This window comes from Misgurnus anguillicaudatus, chromosome 14 (genome assembly GCF_027580225.2).
Source record: "Misgurnus anguillicaudatus chromosome 14, ASM2758022v2, whole genome shotgun sequence".
NCBI lineage: Eukaryota > Metazoa > Chordata > Actinopteri > Cypriniformes > Cobitidae > Misgurnus > Misgurnus anguillicaudatus.
Genome location: NC_073350.2, coordinates 18,724,949 through 18,747,217, shown reverse-complemented (window position 1 = coordinate 18,747,217; position 22,269 = coordinate 18,724,949). Strand labels below are relative to the sequence as shown.

The following is a 22,269-nucleotide window of genomic DNA, read 5'->3' as shown; positions in this document are numbered from 1 at the left end:
GAGAATAAGGAATCAAAAGATAACTTCTGTATATGTGTGTGTGTGTGTGTGCGTGTTTGGGTATATATAATGTCATTAACCTTCTATTCTGCTCTACATCTGTAATGGTCTGCGAGGTCAAAAGTAGACAGTTGGTACATACCATCACAAATGATCATAACCCTCTTAATGGTGCAATGGGTCCCAATTACACCCAACAAAATGACAGCCGCTGCAACGTTGCCACGTCTACACGCACACACACAAACCCTTCATTATAGAAGACAGACTACAGGCGAGCACCCTCAATACACATTCACACACTCTTCTCTCTGACACACACACACAAGCACACACACCTTTGTGTGATGGTAAAAACAGAGATAGGAGATTGTTAGCAGAGGGGTCATTTGGCAGGCCAGTGTCTCCACTCGCACGGTAATCCCAGCAGAATAGACTCTAAAACACACGCCTACACTATATACAATTAAAGCCTGCAGTCGTAACTTTTAAAAACTTGATCGCAAAGAATGAAGAATTTAAATTATAAGTGTAAATTATTACAATAATTTTTTTAAATCTCTGATGGCTAAAAGCTCTGTGGAGAAATCTTTTTACTGCAAAGTTTATAATTAATATTTTTAAAAATACAAGCTTTGCAGCCAGAGCTTGACAGGGCCGGCGGATCACGGGTTATTATATTTCAAGCTAATCATCTAAATATTAATTGCACAGTTTGAGGCCCAGTGGATTATGTGTAACTACGGGCACTGTTTTAAAATCCTCAATTTTTCCCATTCTATTCATCCCAGGTGACTGCTCCTCTTACTTTATAAACATAGGCTCATTTGAAACTTGTGCGTTAAACTTTATCTCAATTTTTTTTAAATGGCTCGCATAATTTATTTTAAGATAGAGTTGGCAGTTTAGCAGGTGACAACAGTAACATTTTATATCACTATGTGTGTGTGTGTGTGTGTGTGTGTGTGTGTGTGTGTGTGTGTGTGTGTGTGTGTGTGTGTGTGTGTGTGTGTGTGTGTGTGTGTGTGTGTGTGTGTGTGTGTACCTGGTAATTATCACATTGGTGGGGACCAAATGTTCAGACAAAGATAGGAATACCAGTAGGGGTGAGCAGGGCACAAACTAACGCGGGGTTAATTGTAAAGCAGCTACTTTACATATCTATTCAGGGCCGAGCAATCTGTGCTTTTGGTTTTTTGTCTTACTGTCAGAAGATGATCTCCTGTGAATTTGTGAAATGTATTTTTGTTAAGATATTGAACAAAGAGTGTTTTGGAGGCATGAAAGGAAATTTCTTCATCTTATGTTTTTTTTTTATTTCTGAGTTGGGTGTGTGTTAAAGCAATAAACCCCGAGAAGCAGTGGGTTACCAGTGCATTTTATAACAGCTAAGGGGCGTTGTTAGGCACGACGCGAAGCGAAGTGCCTAAACCCCCTTAGCTGTTATAAAATGCACTGGTAACCCAACGCTTCGAGGGGTTTATTGCGTTTATAAAACGGTTACTTCATATGCATAACGTTAGCGGGATTTTATAAAATAAAACCCACATAAATTGTAATTATATTAGTACAAATATTACTCTTCCGCCAAACAAAGTAGTTCCTCAGAATCAAGTGTGACTGAAACAGAGCGCAGTTCCCAACCAACACAGACGCAGCAAAGACACAATGAAAATATGATTTAAGACTGTGGTGTTTATGTAATAAATCACCATTCATCTAATTTATACATTAACAGTTATATTAATGTATAAATTAGATGCAAGTGTTGAAGTGATGATCAAATATGCCTGGAAGCATGCTGAACTCTTTCCCCATCAGCGTTTTTTTTTTAAGTTGCCACCCAGTTTTAGTTTAATGCCTTGCAGAAAAACATAAAATATCAAATGAAGAACAGACCATCGGCTTTCAAACAAATACAAACAAAAAAACTTTCATCCTACCTTTATTTGTTCTCTTATCACCTCTCAAATTTTTGTTTTAAAAGCGGAGATAATTCCATTTTTGTGAAGAACTTTAGTAAGAGATCAATGCTGGATCCCAAACCGCCTACTTCCATACTATATAGTACGTAAAAAGCGCTACTTTACGTACTATATAGTATGGAAGTAGGCGGTTTGGGATCCAGCACAAATTCACAGCCATGAACAATACTACACTGTGTTTTCAGTGAATGCGTCAGTGTTTAAGTTGGGAAAGATCGCCACCCAGTGGATAATAGCGGACGTATGAACTTGAGTTATAAAATCCTCAGACAACGTTTTCTCTATCGACGAGATGACTCAACAATATTTATTGACATTTATCTGCATATCGCCATTAATTGTGCAATTGTAGACAAATTAAAAATATGATTAAAGACTGTTGTGTTTATTCTCATAAATCAGTACGCAGCAACAGTGGCTCAGTGATACTTGTGATGCGGTCTGAACCGTGGGTTTACCGGGATATTTTATCACGGCTTAGAACGCGTTTCAACCAATCAGAATGAAGAACCAGAACGAGCCGTTTTATAAATTATTTTAATAACTGTCTTGTTACCTTAAACATAACACCATTTCGAAAATGTCAGCAACTCCTAATAACTGACAGCTGGGATTGAAAACACAATTATACACAGCGTGGTTAGTTGTTACACAGTGTTACAACTAAGCCTCCAGTATACAATGATAACGAAATGAAAACAATGTAAATACTATTAATCAAAGTGAAAACTAATACAATATCAGGGGACATAACTGACAATTATTATTAAAAAATCTATTTATATTAGGGCTGTCAAAAGATTAATTGCGATTAATCGCATACAAAATAAAGGTTTTTTGCATAATTTATGTGTGTGCACGGTTTGTAATTATTTTTATATGTAAATACCAGAGGCGACACTACTTGAGTATTTTAAGTACATTTTCCAATCATCAGTGCTTTATCAGAGTGTTTGTCTTGGGAAAAAATGTACTTTACTAAAAAATGTTCACTAAAGCATAGAATCATACTGTGTATTCCTTTTATATTGCATATTAAAATTGATTAAATACCTAAATACATAAGAATTGTGTACTTTTACTTTTCTTGAGTAAAAGTACAAAAGTACTTTTTACTTAAAGGTGCAGTGTGTAAATTTTAGCGGCATCTAGTGGTGAGATTGCGAATTGCAAGCAACGGCTCAGTCCACCGCTCACCCCTTGCTTTTAAAACGCATAGAGAAGCTATGGTAGCCACCACCGGAAAAACATGTCATCGTTGGGGAGACAACTTAGTAAAAAAGGTTGTCCGTTAAGGGCTGTAGAAACATGGCGTCACAAAATGGCCACTTCCACGTAAGGAGACCCTCTGTGTATGTAGATAAAAATGTCTCATTCTAAGGTAATAAAAACATAACGGTTCATTATGAAAGGTCTTTATTCACCCCTGAAAATATAGTTTTGTATATTATTTTGCATTTCTGTCAAGAGATCCTTCTGGGAATTACACACTGCACCTTTAAAGGCGGAGTCCATGATGTTTGAAAAACGCGTTGGAAAAGGAGACGGGCCGACTACCAAAACACACTTATAGCCAATCAAATCAAATCAAATGCCGGGTTGCGTATGTGTGGGGCGGGTCTATCAACAGAAGGTCTAGATTCTATTGGGGTAGGGGCGTGTTTGTTTAGGTGATTTCAAATATCAACATTGGCTTTCAAACATCATGGACTCCGCCTTTAAGTAAAAGTAAAAAAAAAAGCTAAATGTTTAATGTTCTTAAATTTTAAATATAAACCAAAAACTGGAAATTATGAAATGTAGTGGAGTAAAAATTATGATAATATGCTTTGGAATGTATGTTTTCCAAAGAAAAACACTGATAAAATACGAATACTTATAAATACTAGTGTCCGCCTCTGACAAATACACACAAGTTAATGTTTGTATTTAGGAAACATTTACATGAATATTTATATATATTTTGATATATTTAATATTATAAATACAAATAAAAAAAAAATGTAAATTCATACATGTATGTGTTTTTTTTTAAATAAATATATACACACAGTACACACACACACATATTATGCAAACACAAACTTTTATTTTGTATGTGATTAATCGCGATTAATATTTTGACAGGCCTAATTTATATGCACTGATTCATAATACAAGGATGTTAGATGATCATGGATGGATGAATGTTTGGATATCTATCTATTATAGGCAGATATATAAACAATATCCACTGTAGTATATAGACAGAGTTTGATTAAATTATTTGTATTTAATTAAGCAAAAAGTTTTTAGGATGTGTTATAACAAACCCTCTGTTTCTTACAATTAATCCCTACTATGGGGTAAATTGTACGAAAATGGTAGGTCCCACAAACAAACTTTAATTTGTTCATTTGTAGCAGAGATGTGTGTGTTGATTGTGTGAAAAATTATTTATCTAACTTAAATATTTTTTTTAAATGATAGAACCAAAGTCAAAAAGCGTTAGGTTGTGCCCCACTCTCCCCTATATTTTTGACCTTGTGGGGACATTTTAAGGTCCCCATGAGGAAACAAGCTTATAAATCAAACAGAATGATGGAGTGTCCCCACAAAACATGGAAACCAGAATGTGTGTGTGCGTGTGTATATATATAAATATAGTTCCTGTCACAGTACTGCTGCTAAATCATAGCACATTGCACAGGTATCCGAAGGGGACATGTGTGCTTTTTTACACAGTGCACACATCACCAACATGATGATGAACCCAAGTTTATAAACTCAGTAATCCCAATAAAAAGACAATTTAAATGTTACAGCTCAAATAACACATTTATTCAATATAATTAATATAGTAAGTACTTTACATAAGTGCAAAAAATACAAGCTTGCCCCATAGACTGAAACTGTAATTGCGAAAAGCCTGCCCCATAGACATCCACTGTAATTGCAATATGAGCATTTTTATGAGTTTTTGCCAACCCAAGGAAATGTCCAAATATTTTTTTTCAGTCATCAACGGTATGACACACACGCAGTCCCTCGAGCTCAACTTGTATTGAAACGGATTCTGCTTTTAAATTCAACACATTGCATAACTGTAGTAATATATTTTTATTGATAGCGAGAATGATAAAGTAACATCAGGCAGGCCAACCTAAAAGTTTCCACTACAAAGGTTATTAAACACTTTATTTCCTCCCTGTGTATGTGCGTAGACACCCTGAACAGCGTATGCTGCACCATTATTCAAATAGAACTGAAATCATTTGGACTTCAGGTATTATCAGGTCGGGTCTTGTCCAATTTTTCCTCTATACTGAAAGCTTACACAGAAACCTGAGGTTCATTTTAAGTGCATTTATCTTAGAGCTAGATCTGTTGAAGCTTGCCCTTGTGTAGGACAGAGGTACGATGCGAAATGAAAAATAGTGCATGTGTATGTGTGTCCATGTATTTGTACATGCATGCCCATCTTTCACATTAAAACTCCCACACTCCTGTTCAGATGCCATATTTGTGATTTATAGCACTTAGCGTTCAAGTATAATGTAGTCAGCTCTGCATAGCGTGTTTCCAGCCCTCCTGGTGACAGCTTCTCCCCACTGCAAGATATAAAAGGAGGGACAGCATGCTGTGGTCAAATTACTTTCCTCATCACTGCTGTCTTTGAAGTGCAATTGGACATTTTGTCACTTTGGATTGTGTCGAGCATTAACAGCAAACAGTGTAAATGTAGAATAAGGAGGTTTAATCTTATTCCTATTTTCAACAGATTTGTATCACGAAGTGTAATGTTTCAGCTTGCTACCGAAAGTAAATGTTGATTTGAGTTAAAAAATTTGTGTCATAAAAAACAATTAATGCATATACAAACACTTACAGTAGGGAAAAAAACTCTCACATCTGCAAAAGTGTTTACTTGGCAAGAAACACAGAACACTTTGCAAAACTTGGTAAGCTGTTTCATGAATGCCTTTTATGTGCCAAATGCATCAGTCATTCAATTCCATGGAAACAGTGGTGAGTCAGTTTACTTTACACCGAACAATAATTGAACCTTTACAAAAATTTCAGCTGAAAAAATCAAACATATTCATGCACAAAGCTATGTATCACCTGTTCAGATGGTCCATCCATAGTGCTCTAGGAACATCACCTATATCACGATATAGTTTTTTATAAAAACTGTGATCTTATACGGTACATTTAATCTACAGTTTTAGGGGCCAATCACAACAAAAGGCAGTTGCAGGCATTGTTTATGGCAGTTGCAGGCGCCTTTTTTGAACGATTTTCTATGGGGAGGGGCGGGTCTTTTGTTGTGATGACGGAAGTTTACAGAACCGGACTACACCGGCTGCCAAGCAATAGGTGTGTTCGACTTTCGAGATCAGCCGCTTGAGTTAGCCAGCGCATTTCCCGAAGAGGAGCTGCACGGGCTGTAATGACGACACAGCTGTTTCACGATTGGTCGGATTCACCACATGACAACAATCACGTGTGTTTTATGTTTATTTTCACGCCCTCAGTTCCACAAATGCTCACAAATCTGTATTTTTATAACAGTTAAAGGAACAGTATGTAGGATTGTGGCCAAAAATGGTATTGCAATAACAAAACTTGTGGCTAAAACTGGTACTGCAATCACACAACTGGTGGCCAATAGACAACATGACAACATAAACATCAGTTGAAGGCTGCAACTCCACTTTTTAAATGACAATATCCTGGCCAGACCATTTTTTGACATGAAAATGATTTCTTAATGTCTAGTGACATATCACGGCCATTTTATGATTAATTGATATAAATTTCTTACATACTGTTCCTTTAAAGCTCTTTTCATGTAGTTGCGATGTTATATTGTGTCATGTTCATCAAAATAAAATGGATAAAAAATGTAGACCCCACTACATTGGTATTTAAATAATATATGCTTATGTTGAACTTTATTCCTGTAAAAACAGATGCTGTAAGCCTCTTCAGTTCCACTCATGCTCATACACGAACATTCAAAACAGTATAATTTATTTTTTATGTTGTATCTTACAAATCATGTTTACTGCGATAAAGTAAGCAAACCGCACGTGTTCAGCCATGCCTGACGTAAATGCAGCAAACTATGGGAACCATGGCGTGTCCGACTTCACGTCTCCATTTTCAGCTCCTCCCCGCCTGCACGCGGCTAATCTCGCCGATTGGTTACATCCAGTTACAGCCGATGTCGAACACACCTAACATAAAAAGCCATGCATGTTTTTCTGTTTTCAGATTCAACTTTGGGTGAAAAGCTCCGCTAGTCAATGTCAGTTGTCACACGGCTGTCAAATCACAGTGGAGGAGGGGTGGGACATTACCCCAGCATCCAGCGGATCATACCTGACTGATAAACAAAGCAAAAGTATCACAGCAGCCCAGTCTCACGAAATTACTATAGTCACGTAATTTTTTCATTCTTTTTCGTAATACCGTCACGAATTTCTGCGTTCGTATCATGAATGTGTCATTGTCACGTATTGGTTACTCAACTGTTTTGTCTTATTTTCTTACCATTGTCACTTCGGTTTAGGGTTTGATTTGCATAAAATGATATCCTTACCCAAACCCAACTCTAACCCTAACGCCAGGCGACAATGGTTTAAAAATCTGAAAATATAAAAATCTGAAAAAAATTGTATAAACCAATACATCCTAACACAAAATCTAATCCTAAACCGAAGGGACAATGGTTTGAAAATAGGAAAAAGCAGTTGCGTAACCAATACATGACAATGACACATAAACAGAAATTCGTGATACGATCACAAAAAAGCATAAATTTGTGACAGTATCACGAAAAAGAATAAAAAAATTACGTGACTATAGGTACGAAAAGCAAATAAAAAATGTACATGAAATAGACATGAAATAGTTTCAGCATTAAAAACATAAACAATCGGCTTTCGTGGGCAACACGTAACTTCTGGTGAACTCTGCTAAGAATAAATAACAACAAAGTACTTTAAACGTAATTTATTTATATAACAAGAAAAATAAACAACACGTAGATTACCTAGGAAACCAAAACATTTGTTATTTTCAAAGAGGTATTTGTTTAATAGTTCAGTTTAGCAACTAGTCAGACCATTAAAAAAACTGAAAACGAAAGTAAATTTCAGACCAGATGCGTATCGCGTCACCACACGTGTGCCCGATAAAACCATCTATAGCAGGGGCGACTCAATTCCTGGAGGGCAGCTAATCAGGGTCTTCAGGATTGCTAAAAACTTCAAGACACGTGTGTTGGGGCTGGTTGGAGGTAAACTCTGTAGGACACCAGCCCTCCAGGAACGGAGTTTGACTCGCCTGGTCTATAGGTACCAAAGCGCTCAGCTGAAGAAAGCAGGCACTCAGCTGGCATTTTCCAAGCTTTAAAACATGTGTGGTGTGATTAACCCCTCAGAATATTTCCCTCATTGTCAAAATCTGCAATCAAAAGTCATCTTACTGTCTAAAATTTCTCATCTACTGTATAGCAAATTATCTGAGCTATGCTATTATTTCTACTATAATTCTTTAGCTTTTTACTTATATAAAATATAAATACCCTGAAGAATTTTATAACTAAATACATAAAAAAAAAATCGCCAAAACCTCTATTAGAACTATACAGCTAAGCATTAACAATTGGTATAGCTGAGCTCTTCCATATTTAAATGACATGGATGAACTGATAATTCTCCATTATATGTCATTTAAGAGCACAGGCTTAATGGACAATTTCCTTTTTGAAATTGAATCCTGGATTGTAAAATGACACCAGGCTCTTCATTTGTAAGTACGGTGCGTATCTGTCCTTGCAGAAAATGCTCAAACTCTAGTGCTCCCAAAGACATTTCTGATGGATCCTTACCCAGAAGAGGCTGCTGGTTTTATATACACGAGCAGGGGTGTCAGCTATGAGCGTGCAGCTAATGTTGACGGCACAGGAAAGTGGATAATAATTTCCTTCCAGCCCCGCAGCACATCCTCACATCTTGCATCTCCAGAAGTCGTTTTCCATTTTTTTTAGAAGATGCAAACTCTAGGAAAAGGCCACGCAGGATGGAGATGTGTGCATAAACGTGTGCATTTTTCACCTTGTGACCTCACAATGCAAGCTGGTTGCACTTGTAACAATATATTTAATATTAAGGTTGAATCTACACAAATACAATCTGGAGTTTGCTTCTAAACTGTGCCTAATAGCAGAAGAGCACTTCAAACACACTGTGTCCTACCAGCATCTCACTTGGGGATAGCCTTTGATCATGGCAGTAGCTTTAAAAGCCTTAATTTCACAAACATCTAAATCATCAAAGGGTTGCAACAATTAGCAGTTTATGCGTACTTTAAGTCACAGCATGTTTTATCAGCTACAATTTAGAAAAATCACTCGGTGCACTTATAGTTTTTGAATATACTAATATGTTTATTAAATTTAATCAAAAAATACATAGTTGCAGATTCCGATTCAGCATATTGCAGACCCCTGTGTCTTATTTTTCTGTATTTTTGTGCAAACTGCATTTACGAGTATATGGAGACCATATGCAATTATAAATACATACCAGCAACTTTTACGGATAGACTAAGCGAGGTGAAAGCTAAGTACCATAATGTGAATAGTAAACAGTGCATGATACAAACTCAGTGATTTAATTAATTAACCAATAAAGCCTTTGATCTTAAACCACTTTAATTTCCGAAGAAAACAAAGTGATGTTTGTTAAATTAATGCCGTGAAATAATAACCGAAAGGTTCGCAGATTAAAAGATCAACCCAGCAGGGGCCGTCGGAGGCAAACGAAATAGAAGTAATCAGAGATTGCAATTAAGAATTGCTTGAGATTTAATGCTGGAAAAAATGTGATTATGTGCGCGATTCAACCCCAATTCCCTTCCCTCTCTAGCCTGTTCCTAAGCATTTATACTGTGCAGCTACATAGCTCAGAGGTACTGCTCTATCCCTAATAAAGCAGAAATGAAGTGCTTTAAAAATCACTTGATATCTCCAACATCCTGTTGTTCCCGTTTGATGTGCTTTGCTACACGCAAATTCCAGTTTAAAGTGAAATAAAATGTTTTGCACATCAGAGGGCTGCAGTAGGATGTTTGGAGCTCAAGTCAGATATAGAGGAGCGTTTGAAAACTGTCAGCAGTGAGGAAGAAAGAGAGGAGGAGGGAAGGCGAGGGAAAAAGACGGCAAGGCATCACGATTAATGTAGCCGAGTATCTCTGTATTTCTGATTGGTTTTATCTGATGTGCGTATTTATCACTCTCTCACGTGTTATCTCTCAACTCTATTCTGAACACCCACATCAAGGTGCAAATTCCAGTTCTGTCTTCTGACGCAGATACTCTCGAATCACTTTCAGGATTAAAAAAAGTTATGTTTTTATGTTTTAATTGGCTATAATACAGAAGGCGAGTTTAAAATGGCACACTTGGACCCCTAGGGAATTATTTACTGTAGCAGTGTTTAAATCCCTATAATCATTTCTCGGTTTGATTATTATGTGGTTAATTCTCTTTCATTAAAGAAGCTCATTATGTAGCTTAATTAGCCGCTCAGTTCTTGATACACTGAATGAAGGAAAATGCACCTGTCACTTACATGAAATGTAGCACAGCAGGGGCAAATGTTACAAGACTTGTGTCCAAACATAGCACGGCATCAAACATCTGTTAGGGATCTTTAACCATACTCACCCTAATATCATTACAAACCTTACCACCTTCCCATTTTATCTGTGTAACAAAGAGAGATATTTAGCAGAATGCTGCACACTGCTCTTTTTAAACAGTAAAAATAAATGGGGTGTACTGTAGGAATAGGATGAGCACCATTCACATCATGAAAGAGCAACTTTTATGACATTTGCAAGAATGCTTAATAACTACACTGTAAAAATAAGGCAACCTGATGCAGCAAGATTTGATAAGATGAAACGGACAAATTCACACAGCTGAAAAAATTAAGTTATTAATTAACTTTGTTATATTGCTTGGTTTTATATATGAAGAGTTCAGATGCAAGTGTGTCTTACATGGTTTCTGGTATAAAAAAATATGTTTAGGTTCAGTAATTTCACTTTAACTGCAATGAAAAGGTTATTAGTTAGTAATTGAAATTCCTTTTTTTCTTCAATTTCATTGTACTGTATATATTTCACTGAAAAAAATAATTTAAGTGCATGCAAGGTTTTTTTTGCAAAAAACCCTAATTCTAAAAGAAATCCACTTTGTTGGACAAGACATAGAAAGCAGTTGCAAAATCACTGAAGATGCAACTAGAAACATTGCAAATGATCTCATAATGTCAATAGTCAGAATGTAAAATTAAAGAAACTGAAACACACATTAGAGGCCACTGTGATTCATGTCACTGTCACATTCAGATTGTATTCAGGTTCAAGTATTTTACAAGGGACACAAGCTTAAAAGTGATCCATGACGGTCAATTAAACATTTTATTTTCCATGCACTTAGAGGACTTTGCTAAAAAATTGATGTGGCATTTAACGTATGGGTCATTGTACAGAAAAGGTGGAATTCGTGTGATGGAAATTTGCTTAAATGAACTTCTTTCAACATACACAAAACTTCTTTAATAGCATTAATTAACTTGTCAAATCTATGAATCCACAAAACGGGGAGCTTAATCTATTTTTAACTTTTAATAAATTTTAATGAAGAATCCATGAGTCATTTATTTGTCATTGGTGTTACCTGTGATTTAAACAACATTAATGTTAATACTAAATATTTTTCCTCATTACAGCTTGTGTATTAAGTTAAAGGTTGAGTAGAGGAATGATAACAGCAAGAAAAATAATTGATTATTAATATTTGTTTAATTAAATTCTTTACCCAGCATTGTATGAAATTATTTGATTCTCAGTTTGACTTTTTTCTTTAAAACCAACAAACACAAAAATATTCAACCAAAAAGGCTTTAATGCAAAGACTGAAATATCAACAATGTCTTACTGTACATCCCATATCAACAACAAAATATTACTAGAAAGTACAAGAAAATACATTCATAACACCAAAACATTGTTTAACACCAAAGACACAATGTAACACCAATGACTAAATTAGAATATAGTAATAGATAATGAATATGATAAAACTTATAAACTTTCATAAAATTTTCCATTTTGTTTTGTTTTTATGATTTTATGTTGGTCAGTTAAAGGAATAGTGCTTAGGAAGTACTCATTAGAGAAGTAACACTAATGACGGTAACACCAATGATGGTAACACCAATGACAATTTACAGAAAAAATTTAATATTTTAACAAAATGGCTGCCATTATCCATGTCCTATTTCATCAGAGATGTAACAATCACATACTTTTTCAGTATAATGTATTTTTATGTAAAGATCTTAACACTCCCAGCTATAAAAAGAGTAACACTAATGACATCCAAAAAATCTTATAGATATATCATGATATTTTAGACAAATAAGGACATCTCAAAAACCTTTTGCCTTCCTCCACTGCACTCCTTTCACTGACCTCTTGACCCATGAAAAACTTCAAAGAGCTGATGCATTGTTTCAAAATAAAAGTGCTTTGGGTAGGGTAACAATGACATAAATTTGGGGGACAAATATTTATTTATTTATTTTTACCATTTCAGTGTTGTAGTACATTCATACAAGGTTAAAGGTAAATGTAAATTAGATTTGTTTTATAAAAAAAACATGGTTTTAAATAATAAGTTCACAGTTCATTTTCCATGTATAATCAAAGGGACATGGCAATTTTCAGGACCAGACATTTACAAAAAAAAAGTTTAAAAAAGGAAAAAAAAGAAATTTAAATAAATAAACTCACTCATCATTTTAAGGACAGTCTATATTTATTAAATATATATATCATTATGGGATTATTGGGTCAAAATAAATGATTAAGGGGTCTGCAAAAGCAAGGGACACGCATTTCCACCTTTTTTGTAGAATGACCTGTATACTACCAACAAAGCTGTTTTTCTGATAGCCTGAGAGATTTGATGAATATAAAATACGTGCTAAGAGGAGTCATTGTCTACACACTAAGAAAGGATGTGTTAATTTTAACATTGTTTTATGTTATCCTATTTAACACATTATGGGGCGGTTTTCCGGACAGGGATTAGTCCTAGACTAAAAAATTTTTAAGAGCTGTCCAAACTCAAAACAACTTGCACTGACATATCTTAAATACATCAGTGCCCTTTGTTTTGCCTCAAAATGCACACACGCTGTAAAAAATACTTTGCTGCTTAAATTTTTTTGTTCAATCAACCCGGATTTACAAGTCATTTCAACTAACTATTATTTATCTTGACTAGAGATGAGTTGTTATAAATACAGATGAGTTGTTATAACTTAAGTTGACTTTCCTCAACTATATTTTATAAGTTGTGACAACTCATCTCTGTTGACATGACTTGTAAATTTGAGTTGATTTAACAAAAAAATGTAAGGCAGCAAAGTATTTTTTTACAATTAATGTTTTTAGTAAGGCATGTGTGTTAAAACTAGTTATTTCCTAATTAAACTAAGGCTTAGTCCTGGCTTAAGCTAATTCCTGTCCGGGAAACAGGGTGAACTATCTACTTAATTCACCAGTGTCTGCAGGAGACCAGTAATTTGATACAATGCCTCTCTACTGTCATGCCCTCAATTTAACCTAGTACAGTCTAATATTTAACTCAACCACTTACTGTTATCACTATTTCATTCTCAGGGGCAAATCATCAGCCTGCTTGTCACCATGTTGCTTTTACCTGATAACTTTCAGGTCCGTAGGCTATTACCCACAGCCCCCTCTCCTCTGGACGAGCAGCAAAAGAACGCCAAGCAAGAGGGACAGCCCGACTTTAACGTTGGCCATTTCCAAATAAGCTCTGCAATTCATTTTTGTTGAAAAGATCTCGGTCTGGCCATGAGAGCTGAGCAAGATCAATAGTGCTTCAAACCACCGGTCCACAGTATGCATTACGCCTTCTGGATATTAAAGGAATGAAGAGGTGATGTTCAGTTCACTCCTAAGCAGTTTGATCCAAATGTACTTTTGTCGTGACAAAAAAAATTGTGCTTCTCCTCTCTTTATTTTTCCATCTTCGGTTGTCTTATGTGTTGTTTTATAAATAAATAAACCAAAAAGTGACAGAAGGAGAGAAGCTTGAAAGTGAATCGTAGAGAGAAACACGATGTAGGGTACCGCGCTCAAGGTCACCGTCATGGCCGTACAGCCCTTTTGATGATATCAAACCCTTTACCTAGCCCAGCCCAGGCATCATAAATGAATGAGTGCGAGAAGGGAGAAACACAGAGCATCCTGTCAGACTCGTCATAAACAATACATCAGATGCAAGAGAAGTCGTGACATGATAGGTTGATCTTCACAAGACCTTGTTGCAACAAGTGATGCCTGGGCAGCTCTGCCCTCATATTTCTTTATCCTGCAAAGTGCAAATTTTCCACACACTACCCAACTTGTTTTTCACAACTGCACCGAACACATGCATTATAAAACAGCTCTGTTAAATAGGGTGCTAGCTTGTTTCTGGAAATGTCTACCAGAGAAAGTGCATCAGGATGCAGACCAATTTCCATAAATATTTAATTTTCCCTTCTGATCCTTAATGACAGTGCGTAACGCAAACGGCCCTTTCCCCAAAAGAAGGAGAATTTGACTCCTCGTACCCAAACTAACACACACCTAGAAGCTGATCAAAGGCAAAGTTTACCAAAAATAAAATGAAAACCCTACTGAAAAATGTATCTAAGACCAGCATAAGCTGGTAGCTGGTTTTAGTTGGTTTAAGGTGGTTTACACTGGTCCTACGAGCCTGACAAAGCTGGTTATGCTGGTGGGCCAGCTGGTCTTCCAGCCTAGCTAAGTCCAGCTAGACCAGCTTAAAAAGTGACCAAAACACAGCTAGACCAGCTTGCTACACCAGCAAAACCAGCTTCCTTCACCAGCTAAAACCAAGCTTTTTCAGTAGGGAATGCTGCCATTATTTACTAGACACACAAAAACACAAACACAAGAGGATTTAAAAGGTTAATGTACTTTGTCCATTCAATTACATTTTTTGATTATACTGACCACGCTGATTTTCATGACCACATATAATTTGCAACACCACATGATTGTCTATGATTGGCATAGCATGCCGCTAGCAACAACAGGGTTATACTGCCGACAAAATTTTGAAATCATTATGTCAGTTTGAAATCATTGTAAATTCTTGGGATGTGATTACATGTAAATGTGTATTAAGTCAATATGACCTACAGTAATAAGCACTATAAACACATTTTGCTTGTGTATATTTTCTTATTTTTACAGCACTGTAATCTCACTTGTCAATTCTCTAGGGCTTCCAAATGTCTCCAAATATGCTGAGAAACATCCAAAACGGCTGCCACTTAAAGGTAGGTTATCTAATAAAAAAAATGCTAATGGTAGCTGACTAGCAATGAAATCACGATCCCACCCTCCAGTCAAATCGCCATCCAAGGTCACGCCTCTTTCAAAACACATGAACACGCACAGATCAGACGGTCACATCTCATGTCTCATTCACCAGTGAGAAAACTTTGCAGTACAAAGTGAATAGCATTACTAAAATAACCAACATAAACAACTGGTTTACATCACCCACTTTCAGTTGTGTAGACGTATGTTGTAACTTTAATCTGTAAACTAACACAAATTTTATAAGAAACAACATTTTTCATCAGAGTAGAATATCTGAATCCATCTCAATACAAACATATCGCGTACCTACCTTACCAAAATAAACAGTGCAACGACCCTTTCAGACCCTTTGCCTCCTGCAGCTGTTTGCTTCTCGTGGTAAAGCAGTAAAGTTACCGATGTTCATTTAAGTTTTTGCTCTTTGCTGATCCAGGCAGTTTTTGCTGTTGTTGTTATAAAAGATGTCTTTTGTTTTGTGGCTCCTGTGCCATTCTCCCTGTTTACAGACGGGAAATAAACACACGTGAACGCGCCGATGACGTATGGTGTCTGTGTGAACAGGCTGCGCGGTGGCATTCAAATTACGCTTACAGATGAGGGACAAAAAAGGCACCGTCTGTTCGGACCGAGATCTATGATTGGTTGAAAATTTTTTGGTCCTACACCTTTCACAGATGACTAGGGTGACCATACGTGCCATTCTTCTTGGACGCATTCCGTCCAGGATTTTGTGTTCGTCTCCCGGAAGTCGTATTTGTCGACCGCATACGTCATAGAGGATTATTATTATTATTACAGAAAAGCAACCATTACATTTTAAGGTAAGAATGAAACTATGATTGTATATCTTATGTTTTTAACTGAATGGCGTATGCGGTCAACAAATACGACTTCCGGAAGACGCACAGAAATCCTGGACGGGATGCATCCGGGAAGAATGGCACGTATGGTCACCCTACAGATGACATGCATTTCTACAAATACATTTAAACAACCTAACACAGTGATTGCTATCAGGATGTGAGGAGACTTTTAACCAGCATAATTAAAAATGTTTCTGGATCAAATGAGATACCCTGCCTTTAAAGAGTAACTAAACCCTAAACCAACTTTTTATAGTTAATGATCTGTAAGAATGATAGTTTGTTAGTGCTGTTCATTCATATGAGTAACTTTTATGACATTTGGATATAAAGTGTTTCAATGCTACAATATATGGTGTAAAAACTTCTAAGTGCTGCCATCTTCAGGTTAAACGGTAGCTACTGCAGTTGAATTTTCCTATTGAATGTTGCGTTACCGCGGGACGTAAGTGGTACGACCCTACATAAGCAATTTGAAGCTCACCACACCCTTGTTACGATCTCCCCACACCCTTGGTATGAGCTCAGTTCGTCCCCTCTATCTCCGTTGGGGTCTGCCCACTTTTCTTGCATTTTTCAAATATTGTCAGTGGGTGGCGTCAGACTCTGAACAGGGGTTTAGTTACGCTTTAAATGGATAGTTCGCCCAAAAATGAAAATTGTGCCATAATTTACTTGCCCTCAAGTTGATACAAACATGTTTTACTGAACACAAAAAATATATTTTGAGCAATGTTTGTAACCCAACAGTTTTTGAGCCCCATTGACTTCCATAGTACTATTTTTTCCTACTATGGAAGTCACTGGTGGTCCTGCTTCTTGTTTGATTTCAAATAGCTTTCTGGGTGTTTAGCAGAACAAATTAATTGATATATGTTTGTATCAACTAATACTCATGGAAATTTCATTTTTGAGGTGAACTAACCCTTTAAATTAAACATGACAGTGACCTCCATTGAAGGGACACTCCACTATTTTTGAAAATATGCATATTTTTCAGCTCCTCTAGGGTTAAACATTTGATTTTTACCTTTTTGTAATCCATTCAGCTGATCTCCGGGTCTGGCGCTATCACTTTTAGCATAGCTTAGCATAATCCATCTGATTAGACCATTAGCATTGCGCTAAAATAACGAAAGAGATTCGATATTTTTCCTCTTTAAAACTTGACTCTTTCTGTAGTTACGTTGTGTACTAAGACCGACAGAAAATTAAAAGTTGTGATTTTCTAGGCAGATATGGCTAGGAACTATACTCTCATTCTGGCATAATAATCAAGGACTTTGCTGCCGTAACATGGCTGCAAGAGGAGCAATGATATTACGCAGCAGACAAAAATAGTCAACTTAGTAACTTTTAATGGCAGGGGACTTTTTTTGGCCACTGCATAATATCATTGCGTCTCCTGCAGAGGCATATTATTTATGACAGATTTGTGAACAATATTTAAGAAAAAGAGGCCTTTTGTGTACATAGAAAAAGTCTTTAAGTTAAATCTTTGAGTTGAGCTCATGAAAAATGGGGGCAAAAACAAAAGTGTTGCGTTTATAATTTTGGTCAGTTTAAATATATTTTTATGTTCTGAAGGAACAGTCCCTTTAATCAGGGAGTGAGACATCAGTATAAACCAGTCACTTTAGGCACAAAAAGTATATACGGATCCCTGTACAATGCTGAAACAAAAATTTTTGTTCTAATTGGGATGCCTATCGTGTTTTTCTCAGGTTTTCTTTGTATGTGCAAGCTTTTACACAATTAACAATGATGTGGAAACTCTAGTTTGCAGACACCATTAATAAGTAATAAAAGAAACAATTTACCGAGAGCTGCATTAACCTGCACTGTACCTTTTTTCACACTGGACTGTAAATCATTCCAATCAGTACTCCTTATGCCACTGTAATCATTACTTTAATTAAACATTTCAGGCAGCCATCGCAACAATTATCTAAAGTGGACACATACGTCAGCAGACAGATCAGTAGGATTTCAAACGGTAGGCAAAGACAGAGAAAAGGAAGGTGCTTAACTGCAGAATTAGAGCGAGAATGGGTTTTTAATCGTGCAGTTAATGTTGAGGAAACGTGCGGCTTGGAGAAGGCTGACAGTGTAAATTACCTTTTATAGTTCATGAAGGATATGACACCAGCTGGGCCCCGGAATTCCGACATTGCTTCCGCACGCTTGCCTTTTCTGAGACTGGCTCTTCCAGAGACAAAGGAAACTGTTCAAATGGGAGAAAATGAATATGGTTTTGATGGACAGTTTTCATCATCGAACCGTAAAGATTAATCACGGTATATCTCAGACGGTCTTTATCTCTGTCGAGCCTGATCTTGGTTTATTGAAACAATGATGTAAGGTACTGTGTGAGCCCTTTCCAGAAAATTAAATGATCAAACTTCCCTCCACAGAACACTACCCCTTCATACCTCATCCATCTGCTTTTCCTCTTTGTTCTTTTATAATGTCTTTTTTAAAAATCTCACTCAGGTTAACTTGCACATATATGTATAAGCACAAAAATTATCTCCTAACATCCCAAAGCTCTGTTACTTAAACGTACAATAAGGGATAAGAAACACTTTTGGGGGCAGTTTCTGCTGGTTTAGCTTAATTCAGGATTAGGTCATTTAAGTCGTTTTTACAAACATGCACACCAGTATTGTTTTTCTGTAATGTATCTTAATCAGACAAAACAATTGCACTGATTTACACTCACCTAAAGGATTATTAGGAACACTATACTAATACTGTGTTTGACTCCATTTCGCCTTCAGAACTGCAAAGTGCTGAAAGCATTCTTTAGAAATGTTGGCCCATATTGATAGAATAGCATCTTGCAGTTGATGGAGATTTGTGGGATGCACATCCAGGCCACGAAGCTCCCGTTCCACCACATCCCAAAGATGCTCTTTTGGGTTGAGATCTGGTGACTGTGGGGGCCATTTTAGTACAGTGAACTCATTGTCATGTTTAAGAAACGAATTTGAAATGATTCTAGCTTTGTGACATGGTGCATTATCCTGCTGGAAGTAGCCATCAGAGGATGGGTACATGGTGGTCATAAAAGATTGGAGATGGTCAGAAACAATGCTCAGGTAGGCCGTGGCATTTAAATGATGCCCAATTGGCACTAAGGGGCCTAAAGTGTGACAAGAAAACATCCCCCCACCACCACAAGCCTGCGCAGTGGTAACAAGGCATGATGAATCCATGTTCTCATTCTGTTTGCACCAAAATTCTGACTCTACCATCTGAATGTCTCAACAAAAATCAAGACTTATCATACCAGGTAACATTTACCAGTCTTCAACTGTCCAATTTTGGTGAGCTCGTGCAAATTGTAACCTCTTTTTCCGATTTGTAGTGGAGATGGGTGGTACCCGGTGGGGTCTTCTGCTGTTGTAGCCCATCTGCCTCAAGGTTGTGCGTGTTGTGGCTTCACAAATGCTTTGCTGCATACCTCGGTTGTAACGAGTGGTTAATTCAGTCAAAGCTGCTCTTCTATCAGCTTGAATCAGTTGGCCCATTCTCCTCTGACCTTTAGCATTAACAAGGCATTTTCGCCCACAGGACTGCCGCATACTGGATGTTTTTCCCTTTTCACACCATTCTTTGTAAACCCTAGAAATGGTTGTGCTTGAAAATCCCAGTAACTGAGCAGATTGTGAAATACTCAGACCAGCCCGTCTGGCACCAACAACCATGCCACGCTCAAAATTGCTTAAATCACCTTTCTTTCCCATTCTGAGGCCCTGTTTACACATACATTGTTATTTTTAAAAACTGAGAAATTTACCTTCGTTTGTGCCCCTCGTTTACACGCAAACGCAGAATTTGCCACTGAAACCGATTGTTTCTAAAAAACTCCGGCCAGAGTGGAGATCTTGAAAATCTTCGGTTGCAAGGTTGCATGTAAACTGAGACAAACGGATGTTTAAGCAGGCAACGTCACAGAGTATGCGCCAGAGCTTGCGCCTACATCAAAAGTGCGACCTGTATACATGTGACTGCTACTCTGAACGCTTCCAAGATCACATTTATGTTCGTGGAAACTCGTTTCGTGTGTTTGTATTTGCAAATACAGCTGCTCCATTATGTCGAGGAGCAGAGACAAGTGCTCGGAGGTCAGCAATTTTAAGCCTGTTCAACTTCATGCTGCGCTGCAAGAACCGACAGACGGATGATGTCAACGTACCGCGAGAGAGAGTTGAGAAATCACACATAGAGGTCTAATTTCGAATCGCTCTCGCGGTACTTTGACGTCATCAAACACCTACTGCAACAACTCCTCCCTTCAACACGAAGATCCAGTCCGCGTCACCACCAGCGCTGCCGGTGATTGGCTTACGTGGGCTTGAGCTTCTCTTGACGGCATATATGTACGGGTATGTGTAACTGAACACTTTTTTGAAAACTGACATGTGTGCACAATATTATTTTTGAAACCGGAGAGGTTGAAATGTCCGTTTATGAAAATAGCCGCCCACGTGTAAACGTAGCCCTACATTTAATTTAGAGTTCAGGAGATTGTCTTGACCAGGACCACACCCCTAAATAAATTGAAGCAACTGCCATGTAATTGGTTGACTGGATAATTGCATTAATGAGAAATTGAACAGGTGTTCCTAATAATCCTTTAGGTGAGTGTATGTTAGCATATGTTAGTGCAAGACAAAGCAGTTTTGCATTTTAATCTTGGACTAGGACAAGCCCTAATCAGGAAACAGCCCCTTTGTGTTTTCTCATTTATTTGCTGCCGCAAATTAAGGTTAAAACATTTAGTAATCACAAGTACATGGATGCATTTGGCAGGTGCTTTAATACAAAGCAAAGGTCTGAATGTGTTTCCTGGGATCGAACCCACAACCTTTTGTGCGGCTTTTCCATTGTAATGCTCTTCACTGAGCTACATGAACACTGTAGCACTGTAACACAATTACAAAAAATTTTTTTTAATGGTAAATAAAATAAAAATTAAAAAATTAACAAAAACCACACTCCTTGCTTTTTTGTGATTGTTGTGGGCAAAAAACCTTGATCTTGCGGCACGTTTTCTGAAAAAATGCAATGGAATATGTGTGATATTTATGCATTTTTGTGTGATGAAATTGCGGGAACTTGTCGAAATTGCGGTAACCACAAAAACTGCGTGAACTTGCAAAAACTGTTTGCAGCTTTTGCTGCTTTTCATTGATGTTCACGTTGCGTAATTACATCACTTCCTAACATTCCCATGACAACAGGGGATATGGCTGCATGTTAGTAAATGCAAAATATTTCAACTTTCTGCTAAGATATATATATATATATGACTTTTTGCTACGAAAATGCAGGGATTATGAAATCATGCAAGCCCTACATATTTTGCGAGCAGAAATCTGCAATTTATGAGTCGAAAGTGCGGCGTATTTAAAAAATTTGTCCCACGCATAAATATGCGGACTTTGGCTGATTATGCATTGAATCATGCGATCGCATAATCACGTTTTTTTTTTGGGAGGGACTGTAATACACTGTGAATTTTACGCAGAGCCTGTTGTAGAAAGGAAGATGAGTATAAACAACAATGGTCTCAGCTAATTTCCGATTTGTTAAACTGAGGATGTCACAACATTGCCCAGTCCCCTTTACGCAGTTTAATGGATGGTCCATCTGCAGGATAGTGAAGAAACCCATTGCACAGCTACAGTTTACCAATCCTAATGAAACAACATGAAGAGCCCTCATTAGGACGGATCTGTGGAAGAAAATGGCGGAGTGAGAAAAAAAACAACCATCGCAGAGTACAGCTCTTCATCTCAATTTGTTCCAGGGCTGCATGACCTCCATTAGAGATTCAGAAACGAGGAGGCATTATGAAAATTGTAACTTTTTTCTACACACAGTATTTGTGAATAAGCGTAACCTTTGGGAAGTTAAGA

General features: G+C 37.1%; 1 long non-coding RNA gene across 1 annotated transcript in view; it reads right to left on the bottom strand.

Moving 5' to 3' along the window:
• Positions 1-5,402: 5,402 nt before the first annotated feature.
• The window catches only part of LOC141369551 (uncharacterized), a 76,741-nt gene continuing 59,874 nt past the window's right edge, over positions 5,403-22,269 (bottom strand). Inside the window, exons 3-4 of the long non-coding RNA XR_012373350.1 lie at positions 18,461-18,566; positions 5,403-5,575 (exon numbers count right to left, since the gene is read on the bottom strand). This is a non-coding gene — a long non-coding RNA (uncharacterized lncRNA). The remainder of the gene's footprint in view (positions 5,576-18,460; positions 18,567-22,269) is intronic.